Below are 13,569 nucleotides of genomic sequence, written 5' to 3' on the forward strand. Positions count from 1 at the left end.
CTCCATGAGGCTAGAGAATACATACCAGGAATCTCTAAACTGAACAATTTCTAGAGTTCCCACAGGAATGGGAGGTTTTTTCCCATTCTGTGTAGAGATCTTATTAAAAGCATTAGGAGCATTCAGTAGAAATCCAAGAAAGGAAACATTTTGGTAGCAGGGCTACACTAGCCTTAGAGTAAAAAGTCACCCTCCACCTGCCTAAACAAAGCTTTAAAAAGGCTCAAAATGATCAGACTGATCCCCTAGTGACTTATATGCCTTTGAGGGTCAGAAAGCAGCTGCCTAGCTTTCCTGGTGAAAGTCAAGAATAAAGAGACGTTGACTTCTTTTGTTAATGCACCCTTCAAATATCACTGAATGTGGAGGTGCCTGGACACAGCCAAAGTGTCTTTTCCAGTGTTTCATTTTTAACTCAACTATATCCTTATTAGCATATATTGTTAGAAATTTTTAATGGAAATAATCCAGTCATTAAAGCTAGAAATTAAATTATTGTAGTCTGATTATAACAATGGTGATTTATATAATGTTTGTTTATGAAAGTCTAAGTCAGTGAGGAGGGTATTTATAGTGTGATTAACATTTATGTTATCCATGAGTGCTTTTTATGAATTTGCATGTCATCCTTGTGCAGGGGCCATGCTAATCTTCTCTGTATTGTTCCAATTATAATACAGTATATATGCTGCCTAAGCGAGCACCATGAGTGCTTTATAAAACTCTAATAAACTCTATTTGTAACACCTGTCTTTGCTTTGATTTTACTGTTTCTATTCATTTAGCAAATAATTATTAACCAGCTACTATGTTTCAGACACTATTGTAAGCACTATAATCTAAAGCATTATGTTTGTTTTTATTTCTAGATATAATTAACCTCTAATGCATAATAAGAGGTATCGTATTTGAATGAAAAAATTAAGCTGATCCTAATTTTTGATGATGTACGTTTGGCTCATTTAAAAGAAAGAAGGCTAGATTCATACAGAATTTGCTGCTTTGTTTACTAGTTCTGCATCTCTTATGAATTTCCAAGCTATTATGTAGAATACTATGCGTTCACCAAAACCTGTTCTCTTCTCCTGGGCACATAGGTCAATAATACATCCCAGCATTCCTTGCAGATAAGTGTATCATGTGACTGAATTTTGAATGAGTAGAAATAAAGTATACCAATTCCAGACTAGGTTATAAAAACTTCACATATGCAATTCCTCCTGGCCTCTGGCTTGGTGCAGAGAATCCACCAGAGAATTCTGAGGCTCTATAGACCATACAAGCAATAAATATGGAGACCAACATAGTGTTCCAAAGAAAGAGTTACTGTAAAAAATGATTGCAATAACTTTTAGGACATTCCTACAAGACAACTTTGGTGGTATTTTGAATAAATTAAACAGAAATTCTAATTTCAAGAAGAAATTGAGATCTAAGTTTTTGTTTACCTATACATGTTATTACAAAGAAAAAGGCAAACAAATCATTGTTATACATGTCATCTCTTCATAGCAGTGAATGACAAAACTCAGGGTATATGAGATAAAATAAGGCAGCATAGATTTCAATTACCTATAATATCTTTGCAGATACAAATCAATAATCTGAATACAGAAAAGCCTTTTAAATATGCTAACAATACTCAGATTCCAATTAGTTTAAAGCATTAGGTTTCATTTCCATACATCTGAAGAACAGCTAAGTTTTTGATAATATAAAAAGGAGTTCCAAATTTCAAAATTTTGGGTATGTTGGCTTATGTGTGATTATTGGTTTACAGATATAAGCAATTCTATATATTTGTCAGGCCAACTTCTGAGTTTAAAGTAGCTATGTAACATAAGTACATTTAAATTTTAAATATTACATAAGCATGTTTCATCATAGAAATTGGAAAATACAAGAAGCAAATATAAGGCAAAAATTATCAGAATCCTACCTGTTAAAGTTTCAGAGCCTTTCCTGTTATTTTACATAAAATATTAATGCCAACAAAAGCAGCTAAAATGACTCATGACTTGCCTTTTTAATATATAACTTTTGAAAGGAATACTTAGATCCTAAAACTGGCAAGTGAATTCACTGAGCAACATTTTATATGAAGTGGAGAGTCTTATGCCTGAGAAGAGTTCTACCTCTAATAAAATTGAACATTAGCTAGTTTTTTCCTTGTTAAATGACTCTCACCTCCTCAAAATATAAAATATCTCAAAAAAATTTTATATATGTAATAAACAGATAACATATTTACATATGTAATTTATGCAATAACATGGAGCAGAGATGTGGTATGACTGTAAGGAATAAGGCTACATATACTTGAAAATGTTCTAAAAATTAGTTACTATATCCCCATCTCTCTCAATTAAAGGAAAAAATCTATTTTCTCTAGCACCTTTAAACAGAAGTACTGTATCTGTAATTCATATCTTCTCATCACATGCTTATGAGAAAGCAGAGGGAAAGAAATAGTAGGATAAAGAAATGAAGGTTGCAATGAAAAGAAATGGCTTTAAAGTGAGGCTTGTGTTACATGGCTTACACTATTGGCCTTCAAACAATTATTCAATTTTTCCAAGCTTGGATTCCACATCTTTAAAATGTGAGCCATATCTCCCTCTTAGGGTTGTTATGAGGATTCAATTTAAAGAGCAAAGTGCAGACAAGGCTAAAAAAAAGATACTGTATTAATATTTATTATTCTTTGGAAATAGGCAACTGAAGCACAATGTGCTACTGAAGGCCACAGACTGAGCTCCCCCTGGAACCACAAACTAAAATATGGATCTTGGATTTATGGATCAATCATAATGCACATAATAAGTTGCTCTGTATATCTCTAAACTAAGTAGCCTATGTAATCATAACAATACTATGCTACTTATCTCCCAAGGTTATTGTAATGATTTAAATAAACTTATTTTTTAAAAAATTGATTTCAGAGAGTGGAAGGGAAAGGGAGAGACAGAAACATCAATGATGAGAGAGAGTCAATGATCGGCTGCCCCCTACGTGCCCCCCTGCCCCACTGGGGGTCGAGCCATCAACCCCGGCATGTGCCTTGATGGGGAATCGAGCTTCGATCTCCTGGATCATAGGTCGATGCTCAATCGCTGAGCCATGCCAGCTGGGCTGAACTCATCTTTGTAAAGGAATTATCATAGTGCCTTACACATAAAATGTGCTTAATACTAGATGTTGTTGTTAGATGATGATGATGATGTGATAGGTAATGGGGGAACATGGACATGTACAAAGAAATTTTAAGATGCTAATCAAAATATCTGACATCTAGAGGGGATTATTTATAACATCAAACTGCAAGAAGTAATCTACTCACACATCTTGCCTCAGTTCTGTTTCCCTATCCCTCACACCCAAAAGGATAGCTGGTATTTAATAGATGAAGTTATTTTCTTTAGTGGAATATGTATTATAACAAGAGTACTAGGACAGGTCCTCTTGTATATGTGATGGGAAAGGTACAGTGTGTTTCAAAAGAGGCATTATATATGGGAAAGTTAGTAGCTCATTCCTTTTTGAACATTTTATATGACATTGGGTTAAAGATTCTGGTATGATAAATTTGAAATATAATTTTACCCCCCCCCTTATTGTGTCTAAATCATCAAACCCTACCAGATAAGCTCTTTGAAGGTAAGAACTGTAGAATAACCATCTTAGAACAGTGTTTTGAGAATGATATATAATGCCATTACATTGCTGTTTTCAATTTTGCATCTGCTCTCAATAATGGCTGAAAATATGCTGACTAGGTACAGTAACATAAAATTCCTTGGGAAAAATAGTCTTACATATATTTAAGAACTAAGAGAGAAATAACCTTGGATACTAACTAGCATGTAAATAATGACCAGCCGTTATTTACTGACAACTCCAAATTGATTTCTACAAGGCGGAGCCAAAAGGTCTAGGGTTAACAAAGAGAACAAAAAGCTAACAATTAGGGACGGAAATTAAAACCTCTCTTTTTCTTTTTCAAAACTTCAGGAAAGTAAAATGAAGAAGATCCTGGGCAGTCAATGTAGGAGGCAAAAAACTGCTGCAATCTGCATAAACATAAACACTGTGCCAGACTGTAATGAAATCCCACAAGGGTAGATTAACAACAAATAAGTCTTTGTCCCATGGACAAAAATGACTACTGAGACATTTTCAAAGATTAACTGTGAAGGACCATTAACTTTCTGGCTTGTTTTTGGAATGTGCAGTTGCTACTAATCTTATAATAAGAAACTCACAACAGAGAACACTTCACCACCCACTAACCGTGGGTAAAGAATCACAACATTCTCTAACCTTAGAATATCTGTCAGAAACTCCCAGTCTAGAGAGAGAACTCGTGAACATGGATAACAGTGTGGTGACTGTGGGGTGGGGTGGGGGGAGGTGGTGGAAGAGGGTATATGGGGGATAAATGGTGATGAAAAAATTAAATTAAAAATGTTATGCTAAGATTAAAAAAATAAAGGCCTCTGTTCTAGAAATAAATTTTTTTTTAAAAAAGATGATTAACTCCTGAGAAGAACACAATATGGAAAGATGAGTTGCCTACCATGAAAAAAGAGGGTTAACTAGAGGAATAGAACTATTGTTCTACAAGGTGAGGCTTTAATTTTGAGGTAGAAGCAGGGATTTTTATTCTAGATTTCCTTAAATACACAAAGGAATGAAGTATTAATTGCCCTACTCTTCTTAGTTTGTTAGTAAGAGGGTGGTTTATAAACATGCAAAAAGTAGAATGATTTAGCTCAGAGGTCTTTATTTTCATAGGGTTTTCATTAGACTCCTCCCACTCTTGGTTTTTAAACTAATAAAACACATCACTCTATTCACCATATTACTTTCTTTAAATACGAAAAAAAATCTTGGTAGGAGGATGGAAGTAGAAGCAGTGTTACACAATACAGCCAAGAGGAATGGAAGCAAAAAAGTAAATCTCAAACTTAAAAGTTCACAAATTTTTCTTATTTCTGTCATTTTAAGAATGTACCTCACTGGATGTACAGTAAGGAGAAAACATGTAAGTATGGAACAATAAATGGGAAGGAAAAGAACACTAAAGTCAGGGTTTCTATAAAATTTAGTACTAAAACTAAATGTTGGTTCCCCGATACATAAATATTTCTATGGTTAGAAACAAATAACTTTTGAGAAAGTGTCAGTGTTTATGAATGACAAAAATCTCAAAATCCTATTGGGGAGGTTGTGCTTCTGTAAAGCCTGGTAAGCTTCTCTGCCAGATGGACCCTCTCACAGATAACTATAAACTCTAGACAAAATTATGAGAAACAACTACCTCAGGCCCTGCAGATTGAACACAGTAGACAGGTTCTGGAGGAAAGCTGACACTTGTAAGAAAAAAAGATCAGATTGGATGAGTTTCCCATTTTTTTTGGCTTCTGGCCTATAAGCAGACCACAGCACTGCATGGAATCATTAAAATTCCAACAGAAAACCTACAGTTTTTCTGGTCTTGTGGCAACAATCACTGAAAAATGAGGGGAGGAGGATTTCCAAAAAGGAGAGAGAACTACAGGAGGCAACCCAGGTTCTGTGTATAAACTCTGCTCAAACTTCTGGCTGATTCCTGAACCATGCATGGAACAGAACTGAACTGAAATGATGCCCAAGAGATAGTTTCCCATCAAACCAAGTCAAAAAAAGAAAACAAGAGAGGACTAATTGAGACAGTCGATCAAGTTAACTGCCTGCTGAAAGAAAAATATGAACACCTTTTGAAGAAATATGACAAAATCCAGAGTATCCACGAAATAAAATGTCCAGGATGCTGTATGAAATTACTCAATACATACAGAACCAAGAAAAAGTGACCCATTATCAAGAGAAAAGATAGAGACCAACCCTGAAACACTCCAGATACTGTAATTAGCCGATGAGTAATTTAAAGCCATTACTATAACTATTTTCAGTGAGGTAAAGGGATGTGTTCTCTTAATTTAAAAAACGGGAGGAAATCTCAGCAGAGAAATAGAAACTATTAAAAAGAACCAAATGGAAATTCTACAGCTGAATGGGTTTAAGAGCATATTTAAATGTTTAAACATGACAATTTAAATGACAGTACACACACACACACACACACACACACACACACACACACTATACAGTAAATTCAAAATAGTTTAAAGTGACAGAGGAGTCAGTGAATTTGAAAATAGATGAGTGGAAATTATCCAATCTGAAGACTACAGAGAACAAAAAGCAAAAGAAAAACACACACCTCAGGATGTGTGAGGCGATGTCCAAAGGTCTAATATATATAATTAGAGTCTCAGAAGAAGAGGAAAAGGGGGTGAAAAAATATTTGAAGAAATAATGGCTAATTTCTCAAATCTGTAAAAGACCAATTTTAGAGGCAAGAAGCCCAGAAACCCTATGCAGGATAAATGTAAACAGAACAACATCAGGCCTGTCATAATCGAACTGCTAAAAATCAAAGAAAAAGAGAAAATATTAAAGCAGCCAGAGAAAAACATTACATAAAAACAATATATTACATACCATTTGAATGATGTCTAACTTCTCATCAGAAACTAAGTAGAGAAGAGGTGCTAACATCTTCTTACAAAGTAGATTCAAATCCAGGCAGTTGGGCTCCAAAGTCCACAAACTAGTTATACAACCTTTATGCTAAATTATACTGCTAAGTAATTTAATACTTATATTTGCAACAACTGCTAAAATGGAAAGGTCCACTGTGCACTAAAATGTATAACTTTACCATAATTCTAAGCATCTCATCATATCATAATAATATGGCAATATACTTACTTATTCATACTTTTTTGGAAGGAGTTTCTTTTAAATTAAACAAGGAAGAGGAAATTACTTATCAATTATTTTAGTTTGAATATGAAATCAGTTTCCACTGGAAATAATACAAATTCAAATTGAAATATTCTGAAATTAATGAATACTATATCAGTGTTACATAGAGAAGTCAACACAAGCCCCCAATGCTGTTGACAGCAAGATGTTTTTTTCTAAACTCAAGCACGCTTTAACTACTCTCTGCTCACGTTAAACACTTAACCTAACAAATTAAAAGTAAAAACAGTTTCCCTTCTCACCAAAGGAAAAATTGGAAAAGTAAAGAAAGATACAGAAAAACAAATGTGTTCTTGCAATTGTCAATAAGTGTCATCATTATCATCAATTATTATTGAGTACTTACTATGTACTAAAGGCTGCTATAAGCATTTTATCTGTAAAAACTCGTTTAATCCTTACAAACCCTTTGGGAGTTGTTATACTTATTTCATAGAAGAGAACACTGAATCACTGAGAGGTTATGTAGCATATCCAATGTCACAGAATAAGTGGCAGAATCTTAACTACTACACCATTATTACATGTTAATGTAAAAGAATCATCTTGCCTAGCTTCAGCTATGTTAAAATAGTAAAGGGAACTTCATTGGGGTGATGATGTTAAATGGAGAGAAACTTACTTTACCTTCCAAAGTCTTGAAAAGTTCTCTAGTATGTGACTATAAATTATAGTCTCCAAAAAGAAAAGCTAGAACTCTAAAAAGCGTATTTCGCTGTGAATTTCTCATTAGATGCTTCCATCTCCTACCTCCATTCCCACCAGTTTTATGGAGCCCCTCTCTCCTCTTTAAAAAAACAGAACACAATTATTTGCCTAATGCAGACCACTACAGCTAAGAGTCTGGACTATAGTTCATGAAAGCAGGAAACAGAATCATGTAACAACAGTAGATTCATAGTCCTATATGAATTTGTATTTGTGACCTCTGTGTGAATTTGAAAACAGTGATTAAATATTCTCCCTAAAACCCTCTCAAACCTCAGCTTCCATAATAGTTATACCACCTTGATTTTCCCAATATTGTTCAGACTGCTCCTTATTGATCTCATCTGTCTTTAAACATGGGTTTTTCGATTTCTTAAGGTTTATTTCTTGACCCCTGAGAGTAGGTACTAAAGTTAAAGAAAGACCAAAGTTGGAATCCTGACCTCTTATGCCCAAATTGCTTAATGATTAACCTGATTAGGTACTGTTTTCTTCATCTAAAAGATCAGGGCCATGATAATTTAAAGTAAAAATGCCTGGTAAATGCTCAGGAATATTCATTCCCCTCCTTTTCTGTTTGTTTGTTCTATTTTCATTCTTAAGAGACCTTTACCTACTCTTTTTTTAATGGTAAAATTTTATTTCTTTATTTTTTTAAATATTTACCCACTCTTAATGTTTTAACTACTCTCAATAAATATAACTTCCAAATTTATATTTAAAAATCTTACTTCGTTATGAAGTGTTGAAACCACATTTCCAATCTAATATCCTACTATATCATCTTGAACTCAATGTGCCTCATTTTCTCAGAACCATCTGTCCTAATCACTCTGTTCCTTTTAATGAGGCCATCAATTCCCATTCTTAAAGTCTAAGAATCATCTTTGACAGGCTTTCCCTATTCCTGGATTCTATAATTGGCTGGTCATCAGTTTGCCTATTCCTCAAAATCTTTTTCTCTGTCCCTTTTCCACTGCCACCATCTCAGTTTAGCGTTGTCCCAAAAGCATCCTCAATCCACTCCTGGTTTTCTCTCCCACAGCACCCTTTATGTTCCAGACAAATGTATGTATTTACCATTTGAGTGCATCCTGTCCTCTTGCTTCAAGTTTTTACTAGTCACCTTATTTATCATTTCACTTTCTAATCCACATTCACATGGTAAATACAATCTTTTCTCCCATTAAAACACACACACACATACTATTCTTTAAAATATTAAAGCTCAAATTATCTGGGAAATTTGAGCAAAATGGAACTTTTCCATAATCTTCTCAAGTGCCAAGATGATTGCTGCCATGCTTTGTTCTGCAGTTATCTATTCCTCTTTCCTTCTAAATGACATAACTTCCTTTAATCACTTATTTCAGCCCGGCCGCGAGTGGCTCAGCAGTTGAGCGTCAACCTAGGATCCAGGAGATCAGGGTTCGGTTCCCTGTCAGGGCACATGAGCGGGTTGTGGGCTCGATCAATGACTCTCTCATCATTGATGTTTCTATCTCTCTCTCTCCCTCTCCTTTCCTCGCTCTGAAATCAATAAAGATATATATATATTTTAAAAATCATTTATTTCATAAGTATGCTCCTTGGAACACTTATTTGTTGCACATGATTTTGCAGTTGTTGTGCAAGGAAAAAACAAAGGGTCTGTTGTCAAGTAAGTTTTAGAGATACTAGATTAAACCGTTAAATAGGTTCCTTTATTGCAGGACTTCTCACAGCTTTAAAAATGTTAAACTGTTAGTTTCCCCATCATCATTCTTTTTTATTTCTGACATAAAGATATTTCCTCTCTCATCCCACTACAGCATAACCCAGCTCCACACCACTACTCACTCTTTTGAACAGAGTAAGACTTCCACTTTTAATTAGATTCACTTTTCATCCCTGACTCCTAATTCTCAATCTATTTCTCCAGAGAAATAGAGACTTGTTTTATTTCAGGATCTTTATTTCCTAAAAATGATACCCAGATCTCTAAAAGAGATCTCAGTAGTATATCTTAAACTTGGGAATTCATACAGATAGGTAGTAGTATTTTCCTGAAGAGTGAGTTTTACTTAAAGATTTCTTTTTGGAAAACACAAAAATGTAAAAAGTAGACTATTTTTTAAATATATATATTTTTTTGCTTTTCAGTTACAGTTGATGGAATGTAGACTATATTAAAAGAAAAAATATGACTTCCAAAAAATATCCAGGTTTGCTTTGATGCCCCTTTAAGCTATATCACGCGCCCCTTCCATACACTTCAAATTCATCTGTCTCAAAGATACATCCAAAAAATATCCAGGTTTGCTCTGATGCCCCTTTAGGTCACATCCTGTACCCCTTTGGTATGTGTTCGAATTCCTCTGTCCTGAAGATACTCCCAAAGAGAAGTTCAAGAACCACTAAAGTAGGCCAATGGAGAGGAAGGGTAGAGAAGAGAATTATTACTTAGAGAATGTTTCCTTTGTGATAAATATTATACTAGATCCCTTACATATATTATCTTTCTTAATGCCTAGAATGACACTACAATAAGGCATTATTTCATTAATTTTATAGAAGAGAAACTTCAGAGAGGGTAGCATGTCCTAAGCTGCAAAGCTCACAAGTGGTTAAAAGTTTTACTATAGAATGTTGGAGTGATAAAGAAGACACATTTATCATAGAAATACTGACTCATTCTCATGAGAAAAAAATAACTAGAAATCACTCTTTTAAAATAATTTATCATCAATGTGAGATTTTCAGTCTTAATGTAGATCCTGACATAAATGAAGCACATATTTCCAAGTAAAAGCTTATTAGTAGTATTAATCAATTCTTAGATATTCAGAAGTGTGATTGGATGACATGTTCAAGTTTTAGCAAAAGGAAACTAGGGAAGAAACTAAAGCCTTTTATATTTATAAATTTAATATATTATTTATTCACTAGAACATTTCCTCCCAAATAAAAGCAATACCTAATATCAACTAAGATTTTACCCAGTTGTGTGTTATATTAATAATATTGGAAAGACTTCAAAGGATTTCAGAAAGTAAACCTGAAGATGTCAAAGTTTTCTGAAATTAAGGGTTTAAATAAAATACAAGTCCAAAGTAGGAGGCTTAAATTTTTCAGAGAACATTGTCAGTTAAATCTGCAACTTGAATCTTTTTATATTGAATAAGCCAGATGGCTCTTACTTTAAGAAAACCAAAAGTAAGAGTACAGTACATAATATACAGATTCATCAAATCAATTTACTGCAGAATCTCTCAAAATAGAGAACTTCACTAGTGGAGTTTAAGTTAGACAATTTACAAACAAATAAATATGCTTATATACAACATTTCAGGAATCTATCCATTGGGTAAGGTTCCAATCATTAAAAAATAAATAAAAAAACACAGGATGTGCCAAGGAAGAGTACTTTAAAATGAATAAATCTATTATTAAAGATATAACTGTTTTTAAAAAGTTCTCAAAATCAGTCTTTTTTACTATTAATAAGAATTTTGGTTTCAGAGGTAATAGAATACAAAATTCTTTGTAAATCTGCATTTGTGAGAATAGACTAGTTATAAAATAGTGTTAACTTACAATGTACATAGTTATTAAATATACATAAATTTTAAAATTAATATTTTCTTCATGGCAATGGATAAAATGTGAATATTCAATTTAATCTATTACAGTCTTCCAAATAAAAGTGAAATCTTTCTCCTAAAAGACATATGACAGTAAGTGTAAGGGATTAGTACTTTCATTACCCCTTAAAATATTAATTCTCCCTATTTAAAGGTTTCTTAAACATTGAGCAAAGTCATATGTACAGCTCTAGAGACAAAGATCTCAAGAATGTGAGAAGAAATAGAAATCAAAATGCAGTAACAGTAAAGTAACAAAATCTTTTTCCCCCTAATTGTGTAAATTAAAGGAAACTAATTATGACCCTAAAGTATATCTTCTCTGAACAAAATGCATTTAAGAAGAGCAATTCAGGAAGATAAATAACTGAAAGAATAAGCTCAGATAAAATGCCTTTTCTTTGTGAGTGGCTGAAAATCAGTCAAATAGTCTAATTCTGAAAAGCCAAGTTCCTACTTTTAGTACATTTCTAAGTTACCGCGGCTAGCTGAAGAACTAAAGAGAAATTAAAAGCCAGTAAATGGGCAGTCTTTTAAGAAAACTCAATGTATAAATTCAACTTATCTTAAATTGCTAAATGGTCTAAAAATGCAAGTAAAAATGGAAAATCTCTAATTTACCTTTCTCAACTGGGAAAGCAGACAATATAAATCATCATAACTAGCAAATAATGTCAAGTTAAAAAAATCCTTAAAACTATGCAAGTACATTCATTTGTAAGCACTGCAGTTAATGAAATAAAGATTTAATGTATTAAAGAAGCATGCTTACAAAAATTCTAGGTTTCCATGCTATTTTTTTAAAGTGTACTTTACTTCTAAGGTTATTGCAACAGGAAGTAAAAATCTATTCTGAAGTCACAATCTAAAAAAAAAGCAATCTGACCTTCGCATTTACATTAAAAGTCTGAGTTAACAGCTTTCTTCACAATGAAATATTTTTTAAAGTATGAAACTCTTTAAAAATATTCATACACGCATACAAAAGTAAAAGAACACACAATTAAAATTTAAATACATATGCCTAAAGACATTTCTTAATGGCTCCCCTGAAAACTATGTCAAATTCTCTTAGGTTGCGTCTCGTTTTCTACAAAGCTCAAAGTAGGCCTCATAGCTCAGAAATCCATGTAACACAAACACTCTACTCATCATACTCACAGGCTTTCGTTTTTCTTCCTCATTAGTCAGTACTATATAGGCTTTTCTCCTGAAAACCTGAAAGGCTTCTTCTTATTCACTGGTCATGTTGTTACCAGATCTGACATATCAGTAATGATCCACACTTGAATCTCCTGCAGCCAGCTCTTCACACTGACCAGAACTTACTGTGTGTTACAGGTGATACTTCTTACAGCAAATAGTATGATCCCAAAGCACAAGTGATGCTCCCGAAAAAGCTTAGAATCCCTAACAACATCACCTGCATCTTTTTGTATCGAGATGCAATGTGGCATTTGTTTTGAACAGCTAATGATTTCAAGACAGATTACACGGATGAGTTCTTTTCATTAGATTGCCTGACATAAGCTTATCCTTTCAGAATACTGCAGCAAATATACATTGTATGATTCCCTTAGGAAAAACGAAATATTTTTATACCATTTTTCTCTGTGGCGCAGTTTAGTTTACCCTTCTGTTAAGCAAATTGCTGGAAGAACTGGTTCTGAGGTTTCTAATGGCGCAGCATTAACATAGTGAATGATTCACGGATGTTAACATTCAGGAGTAACGCGGAAGGCTAGCAATGCAGCCCAGGTCCAGAGCTGATGAATGGCGCAGTGCTGCTGTTGTCATAGCAACTGAGAGGAAAAAAGCAGCACCATATAAGGAGCTGTGACATGGATTCTGGGAACGATTTATATTAAAAAACTGTAAGCTCCTCATGCCTTAAAGCTATAAATGCCTCTCTCAGTGATTCCTCCTCAAATTTTTCTCTTCTGAATTCCTAAATCAGAGATGTGTGAATAAATATATACTGCAAAATATAGTATAGTCACTAACAAAAAACCACATATTAATGTAACTGAAAAGATTAATAATACTATAGTAACTTCACATGTGCCTGCAATATCTTCATAATTTATTGGGTTAAATGGTAAAATTAGACCATGATATGGAAGGAACTGTCTAGAAAGTAAGATAGCAGAAAATTTATTTTTAAATACTTAAGAGATATTCAAAACCTATGTCTTTCATTCAGATGGCAGCATCAGATACACTAAAACTACAGAACAATTAACTGACTAATATAGTACAATGATATCAATTTTAAAGAGAGACCATACTACCTCCTATATTCCTTCTAGATGCAGAAAGGTTCAAAAGATACTAGCTTCCTGAAAATGGGCATAGCCTTCACTTA

At 33.6% G+C, this 13,569-nt stretch overlaps 1 protein-coding gene across 11 annotated transcripts in view; it reads right to left on the reverse strand.

Annotated features, from left to right (window-relative positions):
• The window catches only part of TANC2 (tetratricopeptide repeat, ankyrin repeat and coiled-coil containing 2), a 203,582-nt gene that overhangs the window by 118,412 nt on the left and 71,601 nt on the right, over positions 1 to 13,569 (reverse strand). The gene's annotated exons all lie outside the window — the stretch shown is intronic.

This window comes from Miniopterus schreibersii (assembly GCF_964146895.1).
Source record: "Miniopterus schreibersii genome assembly, chromosome: 16".
NCBI lineage: Eukaryota > Metazoa > Chordata > Mammalia > Chiroptera > Miniopteridae > Miniopterus > Miniopterus schreibersii.